Source organism: Equus quagga, chromosome 9 (assembly GCF_021613505.1).
Source record: "Equus quagga isolate Etosha38 chromosome 9, UCLA_HA_Equagga_1.0, whole genome shotgun sequence".
Taxonomy (NCBI): domain Eukaryota; kingdom Metazoa; phylum Chordata; class Mammalia; order Perissodactyla; family Equidae; genus Equus; species Equus quagga.
In genome coordinates this window covers 113280565-113299787 of record NC_060275.1, presented here as the reverse complement: position 1 = coordinate 113299787, position 19223 = coordinate 113280565, and positions in this window count along the sequence as shown.

The window sequence follows — 19223 nt, the reverse complement described above, 5'->3', positions numbered from 1 at the left end:
CATTAACATATGATATATTTTAAATATGAGCCATAGAACAAATGGAACTTGATTGGGCATCTATTTACAGAGTCTAACACATCCAGTGATCTCTCAGAAGCTGGCATGTGACATAACAGTACATCACTGAAAACGAGTCTTAACAACATAAATATCCACAGGCCCCAGAAATTCTATCCATGGTTTTATTACTTGTACTAAACTATCGTCAGATGTAACAAGACCCACCAGCAAGAAGGGAGACACGAATGCTTTCATCCAACTTGGGAAATGTTGACTTGCAGGTAACGATAAGTACATAAGGATACGCAGTTTTATCTCATGATCATCCTGCAAGTGAGACAGCCCAAGAGAACTGGCTGACAGGACGGACTGACTATCATGGCAAATAGAAGGGCCAGGCAGTGCATGACGTGCACTCAGACGAAGATTTAAAGATCCCAGCATGCCTGTCTTTCTACTCTTTATTGTCCTCATCCCTCTTGCCACCAAAGAGTCATCGGCTCCTGTGGCTTATTCCACAGGCATCTCTGGGGGCCTTGCACAGAGCAGGGCAGAAATGCTTGTCTGGCGACAATAAATTTCCCAGCACCATTTCAGGTGTCACCAGGTCCACCCATGCACTTTTTCTAAACCTTCAAGAGGGCGGAGATCATGTTACATCCTCCTTTACAGCCCTCTACCAGGCCTGCAGACACGTCCTGCCTGCAGGGGGTCCTCAATTAGTGCTTGCTTTGTTTAACTGAACGAGGCACTGCTGCATAGAAGGTGGGAGCCCTTCCATGGCTGGGAATCAATGGGTAACTCCATGGGTAACTTGATGCTGGATATGCCGAGGTCCAATCCAAGAAGTGGGGCTGCGAGAAAATCCCAGGAGTCGCTGAATTGGTAGAATGGACTTGCGTGGAGGAAAATACTAACCCAAGACTAGAAAGCTGCAAGTTAGGCACCACCCCATGACTAGAAGGTCTGAGTACCAGAAACCCCAGCACAAAGAAAAGACATAATTTTTCATTCTGTGCTTAGATAACTATGCTAAGTGATATTAATTAGCTATCAATAGAAATCTGGGAACCCTCTAAACCATTAATGGGGTGACCTTTATTAAGCTTCAGTATTCTTCCATGGACGGAAGGGTTGATTTATCACTTGTGCAGGTTAGATGAAGTCCGATATGATTACATGTAAATGTGTCTTTTTCAGACAAGGAGGAATTCTTAAAGTCTACTGAATATAAGAAGCACCTGTTGGGCCTGTTTAAAAAAAATTGAGATTCCCAGCTATCCCGCAGAGATGCTGATTGAACAGATCTGGGACAAGGCTGGGATTTGCCTTTCCAAGAAGTACCATAGGTGAGTTGGATGCAGGTACTTCTGACATACACTGACAAACGCAGACAGACAAAAGAGACAGACAGACTTTGGTGTCGAGTAGATGCCCACCTCCATACACTCCTGGGAGCAGGGTGTGTCCTCTGTGTTCTGGAAGGCTCAGCATCAGCATCTTTATGTATCAACTGCTGTGGCATGTTGAGAATGTGAGCATCCTTGCCCAGTGGACGCTCCATGGGTTTTCACTCCCCCAGTTCCAGAAGGCCACTTGTGTGACTGTCTTTTAAGAACAGTGGCTGTAGCAAGGCAAAATCAGGGCAAGAATGGAGAACTTGGGGGCCTCTCCCATGTTAGCAGCTTTATTAGGGACTGGCTGTTTTGGTACTGGACACAAATTGTGTAGAACCAGACACTGGGAAAAAGTGCTCAGCAAAGATGACCCTGACCATCACTGCATCAGCACCACCTGCATCTGCTAATACAGGGCATTTAAAAGCTTGAGGTAATTAAGGTACCCCTAGCAGCTGCTCCAGGACCACTCTGAATGGAGGACTCCGATTCTTGCTTATTTACTTACTTTTATCAACTCTATGACTCTGCTCTGCCCTGCCCTGGCTAGTCTCTATCCATATCGATCTACGTATCTATGTATGTATCTATCTATCCATCCATCCACCCATCTATCTACCTATCCTGTAACCTTTAAAATTTTTTCCCATGTACCCAATTACTCACTCTTGTAAAAATATCCAAATACCTAAGGACAGTCCTTCTCAAAGTGTAGTCCCTGCATCAGCAGCATCAGAATTACCTGGTAACATGTTAGAAATGTGAATTTGCAAATTTCATTCCAGATCTACTAGATTCAAAACTCTGAGAGTGTTTAATAAGCCATCCAGATGGTTCTGATGTGTCTTCAAGATTGAAAACTATTGCCACAGGGGTTAAGACCTACCATCATCCATTTAAATATACATATAACAATAAGCTCTTTTTTAATAGTTGGAAATTTCATCTTGTTCTTTTTTCTCCTTGGGCTCTTTTCCCACAGATTTTTATCATAATGTAACACATTTTTTTAGGCTTGAGAGTCTTTTATTGGTTACTCTATCACACTTCTTTGGAACAAAGTTATATATATACACACACACATATATATATATATAAATTATCATTTAAAAAAATTCCTCTATCTGTAAAGTTCTAAATATAAACATTTCTTCTAGCAGAGTTATTACAATTTCACATTACAATAAATAATTGATAAAAATGACATGATATAAATTTTCTAAGATTGGCATCTGAGCTAACATCTGTTGCCAATCTTTTTTCTCAAAGATTGGCACCTGAGCTAACAATTTGCCAACCCTTTTTTTTTTCTTTTTCTCCCCAAATCCCCCCCAGTAGGTAGTTGTATATTTTTAGTTGTGGGTCCTTCCAGCTGTGGCATGTGGGACGTTCCCTCAACATGGCCTGACGAGCGGCGCCGTGTCTGCGCCCAGGATCCAAACCCGTGAAACCCTGGGCCACCAAAGCAGAGCGCGCGAACTACTGGGCCACGGGGCCGGCCCCTACATTTTCGTATTATTCAACAAAAATAAAATACTTTTACTTTATTTATTTCATCTCTTAAGGAGATGAGTGAGGGTCTTTTTAGTCTCCAATATCCTTTGATGAGGTAATCATCTTACTCACGGCAAGAACAAGCTAGGAGTCAGCATCAATTCTATTCTTAACGTTGAATGTTGAAAAACTGTTCCCACAGATAAGTAGATGGGAATCGAAGGAGTTTTGTTAAAATGTGTTCATTCAGTTATCAAAATTTGTCTAAATTGTATGATGAAAATCGTATAGTATTATGGCATCAAAAATTATTTTTAGCAACCTAAAAACATGACTAGGACATTCTTTAACTTTGTAGAAAGCAAAAACTTAGAATGCATCTAACTGGTAAAAGAATTTGTTACCCTGTTATTAAAAGCATTTTTGTAATGTCTGGAATATATATTCCAAAAAAAAATTTATCAAGATTTATCAAATGACTTTCCTGAAGAAACGTCTTGTTTAATTTGATACATTCATAAGCATTTGGGAAAATCAGATTTTGTGAATTATAGTATAATAATTTTTAAGTAAAATGTCCAGGTCTATGAGTACGACTGCACAAATTGTGCACTGCTCAACTTAAAGCAATGATGCTTGCATAGACTCTAATGCAAATGGCAGCCCCTGGATATGCACCATGTGGTGGCCCTAAAAATTCTTTTGTCTTCTCAGGTGCTTTAAATATACTCTCATTAAAATGAAGGCCGTGACTCAGTTTGTGGAAAATAGCCCTCGTATTATCTAATTAGCCAAATGAGTCATCGTCAATCGAATCAAGTCAGCTTTAATTTCTGTAAGAGGAAAAAAAAAACAGTCTGACTTCATTTTCAATTAAAAGTGTTGACATGCATCCCTTGACCAGCCATCTTCCTTCTGAATTCTAAATTGGAGACGAGGAGATAAATAAGGCAGAGATGCCCGCTGCGGTTGCTGACTGCATGCAATATACTGCAGTTCCAATACCTTTGCCTCCGTCATCCTGGGGCTGGTCCCCTGAGCAAGCCATCCTTTGCCAACTGTCAATGGATAGAAGGGAGGTCATAAAAAAACAAAGAAAACCCTTCTCACTACCCACTCTACCATATATCTGAACTCAAATCATTTCAAAACAGGTCAAAGCCCCTCTCTCTAGTACCCTGCCTCACTCTTCACAGAAACGTGCAAAAAATGGACATAAACCCAGTCCCGTGGGTTGAATGGTGGTCCCTGCAAAGGCCAGTCCGCATCCTAATCTCTGGGGCCCGGCAATGTGATCTTCGCTGGAAAAAGCGGTCTTTGCAGATGTAATTAAGTTAAGGGTCTCAAGATGACATCTTCCTGGAATATGCTGGTGGCTCCTGGATCCAATCATAGGAGTCTTTACAACAGACACACAGAGTGAGACAGATACACAGGAAGCAGAGAAGGCCGTGTGAAGATGGAGGCAGAGATGGGGGTGATGCAGCCACAGCTCAAGGAACACTTGGAGCCACCAGGAGCTGGAAGAAGAGAGAAAGGATCCTCCCCTAGAGCCTTCGGAGAGAGTGCAGCCCTGCTGACACCTTGACGTCAGACTTCTGGTCTCCAGAACTGTACACAAATAAATTTCTGTCATTTAAGCCACCCAGCTGTGGGACTTGTTCTGGCAGCCACAGGGAACCAACGTATGCACTGGGCTGACCGAGGCTTGCTGTGCCACTCCTCTAAACCGGACAGTACTTGCTGCTTCCAGGCTTCTTGGAAGATTCCAGATGGGTGAGAAACGTGCCTTTAGTTCATACTGTAGGAAAAAGGTGATTATAAAAGCGGAAATAGGGACGTAAAACTGGTATGAGTCCTGAAGAAGTGAAGTAAAAGCATGTTCTAGAGTTAACCAGGTTGGGCCAATGTTCCAGTTAAGGAATAGTCAGGACAGATGGAGCCCCTAAATGTGTGTTATTTGGTGAAACAAAATGCTTTACTTGAGTCTTCTCTTAGTTTCTGATTCTACAAACAGAAACTCCCTCAGTTTAGACTTAAAACAAAAGGTCTGTAGAGTACGTGTCCCTTAATAATGAAGCTGAGAGTCGGGTCTAGGCAGGTCGGGTAATTTCCAGTCCCTAAACGCTCCCTTCATTTTGGACTCAAGTGGCTCGGTGCCACCACAGGAGAGGCTACCTGTACCCCGTCCTCTCTTCGTTGTTTGGAGTCCGTGGAGTTCCATTCTCAGGAAGTCGGCTCTGTCGTCAGTTATCTTCTTGGCCCCCACAAAGAGGGGCAATGGCCTCGTATCTGGGCTTGTGTCCTTGTCTGGCTCCTCAGGCTACACATCACAGGAAGCCCAGCTCCAGGGACTATCAAAGTTTGTGTTTCTTCTCTGGTCGGTGTCAAGGAACATTTGCATTCTAGGTTCCCATCAGAGCACAACTGGAGCTTACTGCCAGCCATGGCTTACCAACACATCAATTCAGAGAAGAATATTTACGTGGGATTGTCTGAGAGTTATAGACCACCCTTCCTCCGGGGTGATGATTCCTAAAAAGTGGGGGTCTCACACTATTTCAGAGCCTGATGAAGTTATGAATGTTCAACCACGGGCTACACAGTCCCATTATTGCCTACAATTTTATGGGGATTCACAGACACCCTCCCCAGAAGCCCATTCCTGTAAAACCCAGTGGTTCTAAGGATTAAGCTTTTGTTTTTGAATTAAGGCAGACCATCAAAGAACCTGGTCATATAATTTGGTTACCTGTTAAGATGTTCACACTGCACTTTGATTTTACACCATCTGTTTCCAGTAAAGAATACTAAAAAGGAAGTGCTCTGGGATTCCTCGTTTAATTAATGGACATTGTTGCTCCAATTGATAGTCCAACCTATTGTGGACATTGTTGCTCATGACATCACAGGGTCTTGGCTTCATGAAACAATGGGAAGACATTTTCTCAGGTGTGCTTCCCCAAAAAGCCATGCCTCCTTTGAATAAGTGTTGATGTGGTATGGACACCATGAATTACATGACAAAGACAGTCTCCTCTCTGTGCGACATGGAGCTGGCATGGTGGCTCACCTCTTTTATAGAAACCTCATCCTGGCCCCATCTGATTTTTTTTCTTCACCCTGATTTTCCTCACTTATTTCTTTACAAACTTATTTACCAAAAACAATGACGTTCACTGAGAAATGTGAGACTCATATTAAAGGATGATTCATTTCTCTTGTCTGAATGGACTTGTTGAATTCAGAAGCCATTTCCTTCTGCTATTTCCTCACTCTCTTCTCCTCCCCCTCAACACTCCCCACTCAACTATTTCCACAAGAAGACCTTTTAAAGCTCCTCCCCAACTGTGAATGAACTGCTGGACATGAGCAAAACACGACAAAGTTGATGGTGAAGCAGAGATGGCTGTCTGGCTTCAGCCCACCCCATGGAAGATAAATATATATACAAATATAAATACAGGTACATAAATTGTACAATGACTATTCATACTATTTAAAACATTTGGCATTTTTAAAAGCTTCCTCAAATCTTTAATTTTTTAATACAGAGGCACAATAAAGAGGTAAACGTATTTCTTAAATTTCCTCTTATCTATATCCCTTGCCCAGTTATAGCGTGATCTCTGTTCTGATGCTTTGTGCTGCCAAACTGAGTTTGCCAGCTACATTGCCGTTTGTTTTTTTAATGTCTTATCACATGGCAGCAGTTAACCAATGCTTGGGTCCATTTGGAGACTTGTTTGTACAAGTGTTGGCCGTTATATAGCAGTTTAAATAAAGCAGCGTGTTGTTATTATGCTCAACAACAATTTAGAATGTAATATGTTTCAATAGAATTAAACTGGCTATTAGAACTCAATAACCCTCACCTCCAAAAATCAACCACAGTCTCTCTTCAAAGAAATTACGAGCTTTTTATTTTTTCCCCTAAGAGGCATCCAATTTTAACAAAGCTATTCCAAGTCCAGTGTTACTACACAAGGGAGACTGCTTCTTAGTAACTCACCAGGGAAGATTTGTAACTAATTAGGTCCCCTTTGCCAAAACTAGACACAAATGAATCACAAAATTGACCCTTTTAAGTGTAGCAGCTAAGCTGTTTGCAGCTAGTGACAACAGGAAAGCAGATGATAAATGGTTACAATTGTGACAAATGAAATCAAATAAGTTTTTAACTCACAAAAATATGGAAGAAATTAAAGTGAGATCAAAGAAAATCTCAAAAGTTGCAAATCAAACAAGAGATAAACCTTAAGTGACTTCTTGTCTTTAGCTTAAGGGCCACCAAACTAGGGCTTTGAATATAACACTTTCTTCCAAAATAAAGGCAAAAGAATAAGAAGATGGGATTGTGTTACCCTACTTATAAAACAAACGTTATTTTCTTTTTTTATTGCAGTAACGTTGGTTTATAACGTTATATAAATTTCAGGTGTATATCGTTATATATTCCAATTTATGTGTAGATTACATCATGTTCACCATCTAAAGATTAATTACCATCCATCACCACACACATGTGCCTAATCACCCCCTTTCACTCTCCTCCCTCCCCGTTTTCATTCTAGTAACCATCAATCCAATCTCTGTTACTATGTGTTTGTTCGCAGTTGTTTTTACCTTCTACTTATGAATGAGATCATATGGTATTTGACTTTCTCACTCTGATTTATTTCACTTAGCATAATACCCTCAAGGTCCATCCATGTTGTCACAAATGGCTGGATTTCATCATTTCTTATGGCTGAGGAGTATTCCATTGTGTGTATATACACCACATCTTCTTTATCCATTCATCCCTTGATGGGCACCCAGGTTGCTTCCAAGTCTTGGCTACTGTGAATAATGCTGCAGTGAACATAGGGGTGCATGTATGTTTATGCATTCGTGTTTTCATGTTCTTTGGAAAAATACCCAGCAGTGGAATAGCTGGATCATATGGTAGATCTATTCTTAATTTTTAAGGAATCTCCATACTGTTTTCCGTAGTGGCTGTACCAGTTTGCACTCCCACCAGCAGTGTACGAGGGTTCCCTTCTCTCCTCCACAGCCTCTCCAACACTTGTTTCCTGTCTTGTTAATTATCACCATTCTGACTGGAGTGAGGTGACATCTCATTGTAGTTTTGATTTGCATCTCGCTGATAGTTAATGATGTTGAACACCTTTTCATGTGCCTGTTGGCCATCTGTATGTCTTCGGGGAAGTGTCTGTTCAGATCTTTTGCCCATTGTTTGAGTTCTTAGTTTTTTTGTTGTTGAGATGTATGAGTAGTTTTTATATTTTGGATACTAACCCCTTTCTCCATTGTTTGTTCTTGGCTCCCGTGTTGAAAATTAGCTGTCCATAGATGTGTAGGTTTATTTCTGAGCTCTCAATTCTGTTCCATTGATCTGTCTGTCTGTTTTTGCCCCAGAACCATGCTGTTTGGATCACTATGGCTTTGTAGTACATTTTGAAATCAGGGAGTATGATCCCTCCAGCTTTGTTCTTTTTTCTCAGGAATCCTTTGGCTATTCAGGGTCTTTTGTTGTTCCATATAAATTTTAGGATTCTTTGTTCTATTTCTGTGAAAAATGTTGTTAGCACTTTGATAGGGATTGCATTGAATCTGTAGATTGCTTTAGGAAGTATGGACATTTTAACTGTATCAATTCTTCCAACCCAAGAGCATGGAATATCTTTCCGTTTCTTTGTGTCTTCTTCGATTTCTTTCATCAATGTTTCATAGTTTTCAGTATACAGATCTTTCACCTCTTTGGTTAAGTTTATTCCTGAATATTTCATTCTTTTTGTTGCAATTGTAAATAGGATCATATTCTTAATTTCTCTTTCTGCTACCTCGTTGTTAGTGTATAAAAATGCAACTGATTTTTGTATGTTGATTTTGTATCATGTAACTTTTCTGTATTCATTTATTATTTCTAAAAGTTTTTTGATGGATTCTTTAGGGCTTTTCTATATATAAAATCATGTCATCTACAAATAGTGACAGCTTCACTTCTTCCTTTCCAATTTGGATCCCTTGTATTTATTTTTGTTGCCTGATTGCTCTGGCTAAGACTTCCAATACTATGCTAAATAAGAGTGGTGAAAGTGGGCATCCTTGTCTAGTTCCTGCTCTTAGAGGGATAGCTTTTAGTTTTTCTCCATTGAGAATGATATTAGCTGTGGGTTTGTCATATATGGCCTTTATCATGTTGAAGTACTTTCCTTCTATACACATTTTATTCAGAGTTTTTATCACAAATGGATGCTGGATCTTGTCAAATGCTTTCTCTGCATCTATAGAGAGGACCATGTGATTTTTATTCTTCATTTCGTAAATGTGGCATAGCATGTTGATTGATTTGCAGATTTTGAACCATCTCTGCACCCCTGGAATAAATCCCACTTCATCATGGTGTATTATCTTTTAATGTATTGTTGTATTCAATTTGCTGGTGTTTTGTTGAGGATTTTTGCATTAATGTTCATCAGTGATATTGGCCTGTAATTTTCTTTTTTTGTGTTGTTCTTGTCTGATTTTGGTATCAGGGTAACGTTGACTTTGTAGAATGAGTTGGGAAGTTTCCCCTCCTCTTCAATGTTTTGAAGAATTTGAGAAGGACAGGTCTTAAGTCTTCTTTGAATGTTTGGTAGTATTCACCGGGGAAGCTGTCTGGTCCTGGACTTTTATTTTGGGGAGGTTTTTGATTACTGTTTCCATCTCCTTACTGATGATCAGTCATTCAAATTTTCTATTTCTTCTTGATTCAGTTTTGGAAGGTCGTATGGTTCTAAGAATTTATCCATTTCTTCTAGATTATCCAATTTTGGGGTATATAGATGTTCACAGCATTCTCTTATAATCTATTGTATTTCTGAGGTGTCTGTCATCATTTCTCCCCTTCCATTTCTCTTTTTATTTATTTGAGCCTTCTCTCACTCTCCTTTTCATTTTTTTTTTTTTTTTGGTGAGTCTAACTAAAAGTTTGTCAATTTTGTTTATTTTTTCAAAGAACTAGCTCTTGGTTTCATTGACATTTTATATTGTTTTTTAAGTCTCTATTTAATTTATTTCTGCTCTTATTTTTGTTATTTCCTTCTTTTACTTGTTTTGGGCTTTGTTTGTTCTTCTTTTTCCTTTAGGTGCACTGTTAGATTGTTTATTTTGGATTTTTGTTGTTTGTTGAGGTAGGCCTGAATTGCTATAAACTTCCCTCTCAGAACCACTTTTGCTGTATCCCATAGATTTTGGCATGTCATATTTTCATTTTCATTTGTCTCCAGGTTTTTAAAAAATTTCTCCTTTGATTTCTTCATTGACTCAATCATTGTTCAGTAGCATTTTGTTTAATCTGTGCATATTTGTGGCTTTTCTGATTTTCTTCCTGTAGTTGATTTTTAGTTTCATACTCTTGTGGTCAGAAAAGATGCTTGGTATTATTTCAATCTTCTTAAATTTATTGAGACTTATTTTGGCCTAATATATGATCAATCCTGGAGAATGTTCCATGTGCATTTGAAAAGAATGTGTATTCTGCAGTTTTGGGATGAAATGTTCTATATAGATCTACTAAGTCCATCTGGTCTAATGTGCCATTTAAGGCCAATGTTTCTTATTGATCTTCTGTTTGGATGATCTATCCATTTGTGTAAGTGGGGTGTTAAAGTCCCCTACTATTATTGTGTTACTGTCTATTTCTCCTTTTATGTGTGTTAATAATTGCTTTATATATTTAGGTGCTCCTATCCTGGCTGCATGGATATTTACAAGTGTTATATTTTCTTGTTGGATTGTTCCCTTTATCATTATGTAGTGCCCTTCATTGTCTCTTGTTACAACTTTTGTTTTAATGTCTATTTTGTCTTATATAAGTATTACCACCCCAGCTCTCTTTCCTTTGCCATTTGCATGGAACATCTTTTCCATCCTTTCACTTTCAGTTTGTGAGTATCTTTAGATCTGAAGTGTGTCTCTTGTATGCAGCATATATATGGGTCTTGATGTTTTATCCAATCAGCCACCATATGCCTTTTGATTGGAACCTTTAGTCCATTGACATTTAAAGTAGCTATTGATAAATATGTACTTACTGCCATTTTGTTACTTTTTTTTCAGGATGTCTTAGTAGTTTTTCTCTGTTCCTTTCTTCTTCTCTTACTCTCAGTCCCTTGTGGTTTGATGGTTTTCTTTAGTATTATGTTTGGGTTCCTTTCTCTTAATTATTTCTGTATTTATTACAGGTTTGTTGTTTGTGATTACCGTGAGGTTCGTATATAATAATCTACGTATATAGCAATCTATGTTGAGTTGATGGTCTCTTTATAAAAGGTCTACCCTTGTGCCTCCCTCCTCCCACATTTTATGTTTTTTTTATATCATATCTAACCTCTTATTGTGTGTGTATGTATCCATTACCTTCGTATGATTGAAATAGGTAATTTTAGTACTTTTGTCTTTTGACCTCCATATTATCTTCATAGGTGGTTGATCTGCTACCTTTACTGTATTTTTGGCTTTACCAGTGGTTTTATTATCTGTTTTTATTTTTGATAATTTTCTTATTCCTATTTGTGGTCTTCTGTTTCCCACTTACATAAGTCCCTTTAGCATTTCCTGTAAAACCTGTTTCTTGGTGATAAACTCCTTTAATTTTTGCTTGTCTGGGAAACTCTTTATCTCTCCTTCCATTCTGAATGATAACCTTGCCAGGTAGAGTATTCTTGGCTATATGTTTTTTCCTTTCAGCACTTTAAATATATCATGCCACTCCCTTCTAGCCTGTAAGGTTTCAGCTGAGAAGTCAGCTGATAGCCTTATGGGGTGTCCCTTGTATGTCACTTGTTGCAAAACAAAGGTTTTCTTAACTTTGGCTTCCAACATTTTAACAGGTGCCATTTTGTGTTTAAAGTATATTACTTCTCTTGCCATCCGTTAATAGATAAAAGGAAAATGTTAAAGGATCAGTTTCTTTCCAATAAATTTCTATTTTTTCTCTTAATTTTAAATTTCTTTTATTATCTCATTTTAAGCCAGTTTTGTAAGTCACAATGTTTTGCTAAGAAAGTTATGTCAGTTACAACATAAGCATTGAAGAGGATGGTATGTGAAAATTAACTTAAAAATTGGTAAAATAATTATTCTTTAACTCTTTCTTGTACATTGCTTAGTTAGGTTAATTTTGATCATTAATATCCCATGGTAGTCGTTCCAGGAATTTGCCTCCTTTTTAGCACCTTTCTCTACAACTCACTGAATTTTCAGTTTTCCATCATTTTATTTCACTTGTTCACCTTTAAAGGTCTGTTCTTGATTCCATTGACATTGTTGACAGCTTTATTCTAGGAGTAGACTAAGTAGTATGTAAAATCCTTTCTAGTTCCAGCACATGGTTAGCATGTTGATTCTAGAGTTGAGGGGCCTCGGTGAAATTCCAACACCACTGCTTATCTTCTGTGTGACTTAGGGGGGCTGCTTCACCTCCCTGTGGCCTTTCCTCACCTCTAAATAGGAGGGAATGATATCATCACACAGAGTGCATTAAATAAAGCAATTCAGTAATTCATGCCTAGTGCTTAGAACAAGAAAGCTCTTAACAAAATTACTGCTATCATTGCTGTTGTTACTGTAACTAATAGTAACATTATTATTGTTTCTGTTGTTTCACATGTCATCTTGAGATAGCCCTGAGGAAGTCTCAATTCTCTTCTCAATAAAACAACTTTGAAGATACAGGTGAACAAGAAAACTCATTTTAAAAATCACCTTGATCTAGGTCAGGCAGAGTTACACTTCTATTTCTGGCTTTTGGAAGAAGTTGTCCCCAACTCCAAGGTCGATGGAAATGAACTGAGGTAAATTCAAGGCTAAGGAAAATTTGGATGACCTTTCATAGTTCCTACAGGAGGAACTAAGGAGGGTCGACAAGATGGGCCTAGATGCTGGATATTGAAGCTGTGAAGGTCGACAAAACCTCCCTCTGAATCTAAAAAGCTGCATGGGTACACCCAAGGAGATGGAAAATAAGGCCTTGTGGAGTGATGAGACTCAGACTTAGGGAGCTGGCAGGTCTCCATGACTGCACCTGAGGATGATTACAGGAAGAAAAGACACTCACATCCAATAGGACCTGTGAGAAACCCCTTCAAGATGAGCAGGGGGAACATTCTCTTGAAGACACAGCAAGGGACAGACCTTAGTCATATATTTACCACAGCAATTGAAGCCTGGTTCAGGAACCAGAGTGTGAGGAAGGCAAAACAAGCAGGAAGCTAGAAGACATCCCTTCTGAGAAACAGAAAGGAGAGAAGTGCAAAGAGAAAGTTTTCAGTGAAAAGGATGCTGGATGAAAAGAAGAGAGATTACATGATAAAATTTTTAAAAGTGAGGTAAATTAAAATACACACCAGAGGAAGCAATAAGCCACATTAACAGGGCGGAAAATAAAGTAATTATACGGTTGATGAATTTAAGTGGGCTACTGACAGTGCAGAAGAAAACATATGCAAGACTGAAAATAATCATTTAATGACAATAATCTGTTCTGAAAGTCTTATGATATATCACTAAAGGAAAAGGGAGAGTAACACATTGCAATTTTTCCTATTACCTGGTGGGAGTCAAGGTAAAGGAGAGATTTCAGTACTGCTTTTGAAAATAAGAGGTTAAATATCTTATGGAAACACTTCAAAATTATAAAATATTCTATAAAACCATTGATTTAAAATAAAATCAAAATAATATAAATAGAATAATAAAAAGAGACTAGAACATACAAAAAATTAACTCATATAGCCAAGGATGTTATCAGAGGAAAATCCTCAGCTTTAAATGCTTTCATTAGAAATGAGATAAACAAAACAAAAATAAGTGAACTAAGCAATCAACTAAAGAAATTCAAAGAGAATAGGAAAAAGAGGGGAAAGAAGGAAGTAAGGGGGGAGAGAAGGAAATACAATTGCAATGGAAATCTTTGAATTCAAATTAAATCTAAAACCTGCCTTTAAAAACAACAGACAACCTCTTGAAACAAAAAAGGAGATATAACACAAATAAACACTATTGGGAAGATGGAAGGAGGAAATTGTCACCCAAAACACAGAAGATTTTGTTTAAGTTAAAAGAATACTGGAGTTCGATGAAAGAAATTGAAGACAACACAAACAAATGGAAAGATATTCCATACTTACCAACTGAAAGAATTAATATTGTTAAAATGTCCACATTATTCTAAGCAATCTGTAAATTCAAGGCAATCTCTATCAAATTTCCAATGGCATTTTTCAAAGAAACAGAAAAAATAATCCTAAAGTTCATATGGAACCGGAAAAGACCCCAAATAGTGAAAGCAATCTTGAGAAAGAACAAGAAAGTTGGAGGCATCACACTTTCTGATTTCTAACTATACTACAAAGTTATAGTAATCAAAGCATTATGGTACTGGCATAAAAATAGACACATAGACCAATGAAACAGAATCAGGAGCCCAGGAATAAATCCTTGCATATGGTCAACTATTATTTGGCAAAGGAGCCAAGATAATCATCATTGTTATTATTTTATACAATTATGAAAGTTCTGGTTTATACAATAAGACATGGAGCAAAAATAAAAATAAAACCATTAATAAGGATAAGGCAAAAGTTATTAAAAATTGCAAAAAAAAATAGATTTAAAAATCCAAGAAAATCAGTGAAAAGAATCTCTGAGAATTAGAGAGAAAACTCAATAAAGTTGACAAAAATTCATCTTAAGCTATGCCCCAGAAATATAAAAGTCTTAATAGGAAGGGATCTTGTTCTCAACACATTCATAACAGAAAGCATCAAGGAATAACCTCATTAAGGAAAGAGAATTTCATTGTGAAAAACAAAATATTTTTTAAAACCTAAAGGAGAAACACGCTATGTTCACAGGTAAGAACACGATGAATATTTTAACAAGGCCATTTTCCTCAGTGAACATATAGTTCTAATGGAACTCTAATCAAAATCTCAATAGAATTTTTTCTTGGGACTTGGAAAACATGATTCATAACCTCCTAAAAGAAGAAGTTTCTACAAATAGCTTAGGTATTCTATGTCGATAGTTTTCAAATAAATTATTTATATTTGATTGCTACAGTAATATCATAAAATAAGATGCATGCCACCCTCAAATGCTGTCAATATTGTGTCAAAATTGGAATTCCCAAATTTCTGGTTAATTTTTTTCAATAGTTATATAAAAAGTACCTTTCTCTAAAGTTGTAGTATTTTCTTTTGTTTTTAGTAAACTTGAGACAAACTTTTTCATTGACTTTCAAAGTTAAAAAATGTACTGTGACAGGAAAACATAAAAGGGGGGAGGTAGATGTCCTCATGATATAGAAACACATCTGAGAATTCAGAAATTTTATTTTAACAACAACAAATTCATAGTGATTACACTCTAAGAAGGCGAAGAACATTCTGGAAACTTCATCTTCTGCAGTTTGTGAAGTTCTTGTGAATGCCAGTGATAAGTGGCTAAACTGCATGCAGATATGGCCAGATATCACAAACTTCACAAAAGAATATTACTTTTAAAAAACCGTTTTCAAAGAAAATGACTTTGTGTATGTTCTTTCTCTGTATTTATGTTCCAAATGTATTTGTCCCATTCTCCAATATTTTAGTACTTATAGTGAAAATGGAATGGCATCCTATTATTGTTTTTACAAACAAAGACTTTTACAATAAAGATTTGCCTACTTAAGAATTAAGCTGAAAATAGGTCCCGGCTTACCTCAGTGTATGTAGTGCTCAACTAGAGGAATTTCAAGAGAAATGTCAAATGGCACAATACAAAGAAGAGATTGAAATCAGGATCTCAAAGAGGTGTCTGCACTTTCCTGTTTATTGCCCCATTATTTCCAATAGCCAAGATATGGAAAATAAATGTCCAGCGTGAATAAAAGGATAAAGAAAATATACTTACAATGGAATATTATTCAGCGTTAAAAAGGAAGGAAATCCTGTCATATGCGACAACATGGATGAACCTGGAGGGCATTATGCTAAGTGAAATAAGTTAGATACAGAAAGAAAAATACTGCCTGATTCCACTTATATAAAGTAACTACAATAATCAAACTCATAGAAGCAGAGAGTAGAATGTGGTTGCCAGGGCCTGAGGGAAGAGGGGAACAAGGAATTGTTGTTTGTAGGTATAAACTTTCAGTTTGCAAGATGGGTAAGTTCTAGAGATCTGCTATACAACTTAGTGTCTATGGTTAACAACACTGTATTGTGCACTTAAAAAATGTGTTAAGAAAGTAGATCTCATGTTATGTGTTCTTAGGGGCAAAAAAAAAGTAAGAGCACCAAGAAACTTTTGGAGGTGATGGATATGTTTATTACCTTGATTGGGGGTGGTTTCATGTGTGTGTGCATATGTCCAAATTCACCAAATTGTATTCTTTAAACATATGCAGTATTTCGTATATCAATTGTATCTCAACAAAGCTGTTTAAAAAGAAAATAATATAGGTAACCTGTGAAGTCAGAGATAATAGATCAAGAGACATGAAGATAAGTTTGTCTCATAGTTACCCACAAACTATATAATAAATACAGTGATTAGAAGCATCTAGTTCATGTAAATATATGAAATGATCTAACATGTAAGTCCGATCAGAGGTGCAGTTAACTCTACAGACCAAAATCAAAGTGATGAAGCTGAACATCCACGGAATGAGTCAGTTCCCTTCGAGGCTTTCATGCTCCCATTAATATGGAGCTGATGCAGCTTTCTGACTTCTAAGGACAGTTTATTCTTCTGGGGAAGATTTATATGAGTTGAAATGATACAATCCTGTTTCATTTCTTGTGCCTAATGCCCTTGAGCCACTACCAAATAACAGAGATTCACATCAAAAGCCAACGTCAGATTCTATCTCCAAAACTCACATGGTCTCAGGGAGTCTGTGATTTTTTTTCCTCTGGCATCTGATACTCTTGTCTCTAGACACACTCTCGCTGTGGACCTTAATTACTCATGGGAAAACCAAGTGCTCTGATGTTAGGTCATACTTGTGGGCAGTTGTGACGGGAATACGATGTGCTGCAAGGTGGCTGTGCACTGATCACCTTGCCTTTTGTCTTTCTCATTGGTGGTGTTGCCAAGTTGATTCTGACTCCTAGTGACCCCGTGTACAGCAGAGCAGAACCCTGCGTGGTCTTTTGCGCCATCCTCTCACCTTCCGACGCTACATCAGACAATTCTTCTCTGCTATTCATAGGGTTTTCACCACCAATTTCTTCAGAAGTGGGTGGCCAGGTCCTTCTTCCTCCTTCTTTTTACAAGCCTGTATTCTTTTAATTGCAATATGCTGTTTCTGATTCTTGACGATTTTGTCCTCTACAAAGACGTTGTTAGCCAAAGGCCTGTAGCATCTTTGAAGAAAAAATTTACTTTATTCTTATATCAACGTAAAGCTAGCAGGGTCTCTTGGGGCATTGTCAGCCCAAGGAAGAACCACAACTATGCACCCTTGACAGAAAAGAATTGAGCCTAAGTTTTCAAAGTTCTTCAGCGAAAGATACCCCATCGTTTTCAGATAACCTGTTCCAGTGTCTTTTAAACCCCAAAGAAATTCTGGTGTTTAACCTAATTCTAATGTGTGAAAAACAGAACCTCACTCTGCTTTAAACAAACAAAGCTAATCTATAAAATTCTGAACACAATGAGATTTTTCCCCTTATCTTTTTCATCACTGTCTTCTGATCAAGATTCTAAGTAAGTTGATTTTAAAAATGACCCTGATTCAGTATCCAGCTTATGTTTTCTACCATTGAAATTGAGTCATTCATCAAGTTCTCAATGTTGAAATAATTAGGTTTCTGGACCAGAAATTGTGTGTCTACTAAAGTTCCGTTATAGGTCTAATTTAACCTTGATCATCTTTGTCCTTATTTTTAATTTGTGTACTTGGCCAGGAAGCAGTAGAAAAGACAGACTAGGAGGATCACTCAGGGAACTCAAATCTATATAACACAACTGCACAAGAGACTTGGAATACAGCATTTAAGGTTGCGAGGGCTGCCTTAACAAAGTACCGCAGACCGGGTGGCTTCCACAGTGGAAATTTATATTCTCACAATTCTTCAAAGAAGTCTAAGATCAATGTATCAGCAGTGTTGATTTCTTCTGAGGCCTCTCTCCTTGGCTTGTAGATGGCCGTCTTCTCCCTGTAGTGTCACGTGGCTTTTCCTCTGTGCAGGTCTGTAGCCTAATTTCTTCTTCTTATAAGGGCACCAGTTGTATTGGATTACAGCCCATCCTAATGACCTCATTTTTAACTTAATTATTTCTTTAAAGACCTCATTTCCAAATAGAGTCACATTCTGAGGTCCTGGAGGTTAGGACTTCAACATATGATTGGAGGTGGGGAGGCACAATTCAGTCTGTAGCATATAGGAAGCATCAGCCTTACAAAACACTTCTCAAAGGAACGATGGGGCTGTTCAACACTTCTGATGTAGGTGGACACCACTGGCCAATTAGTCTCCCAAAAGAAGAAATAGGAAAAACAAATGAGATTTCCCCATGTGCGTGCAGGGGGTGAGCGATTCTTGCTGAAAGGGGTTACTATAACATTGACAATATGGTGGACATATCACATAGGGAGTCTTGTAATAATATCCATCTATTTCTTCCTTGAACTCTTCTTTCACTGAAATTCCTTCTCTTTACATGTCTGGCCACAAGATGAACAGTCGCTTTTCTTGGACTGGGTTGAGTAACTCTGAGTTACTGCATGGAGCAAACTACTTTTCTGACAAGAAAAATGAAATGTGACAGGGTGACATTGGGTGTTTCAAAAGTCCTCCTCAATATCTTATTCATATTGCATATGAGCATAACCTAGTACAATGACAAAGGAAAAAAGATGCTTGCTTCTCAGAGAAGCAAGGAACCAGCAATCAGTAGACAGACATGAACTAAAGGAAATCTAAATGCTAGGAATTAGAATCATTGATGATTTAACAAATACTAATTTCAAAGCATATCCATATGTGTATAAACTCCAAATACTTTTGTAAAATTGTTTCTTCATATATTGGAGAATTTTTTTCCAATTCTTTTTACAACAGGTTTTCATGTTTCATGTGTTTTGAACGATCATTAAATGTTTCTGAAATCAGATTTACACATCAAACTTACATTTCCTCTTCTTTCCTGCAATCACACTGCTACTATGCATGATAAAACATTTCACAAAAATTAGAGAGAGCCCTTTTTAGGATGGACTATTTCTTAATTTAATATAATTAAGTTACAGTGAGATGAATCTGACCTGCAGGGGGCAAAACTGGC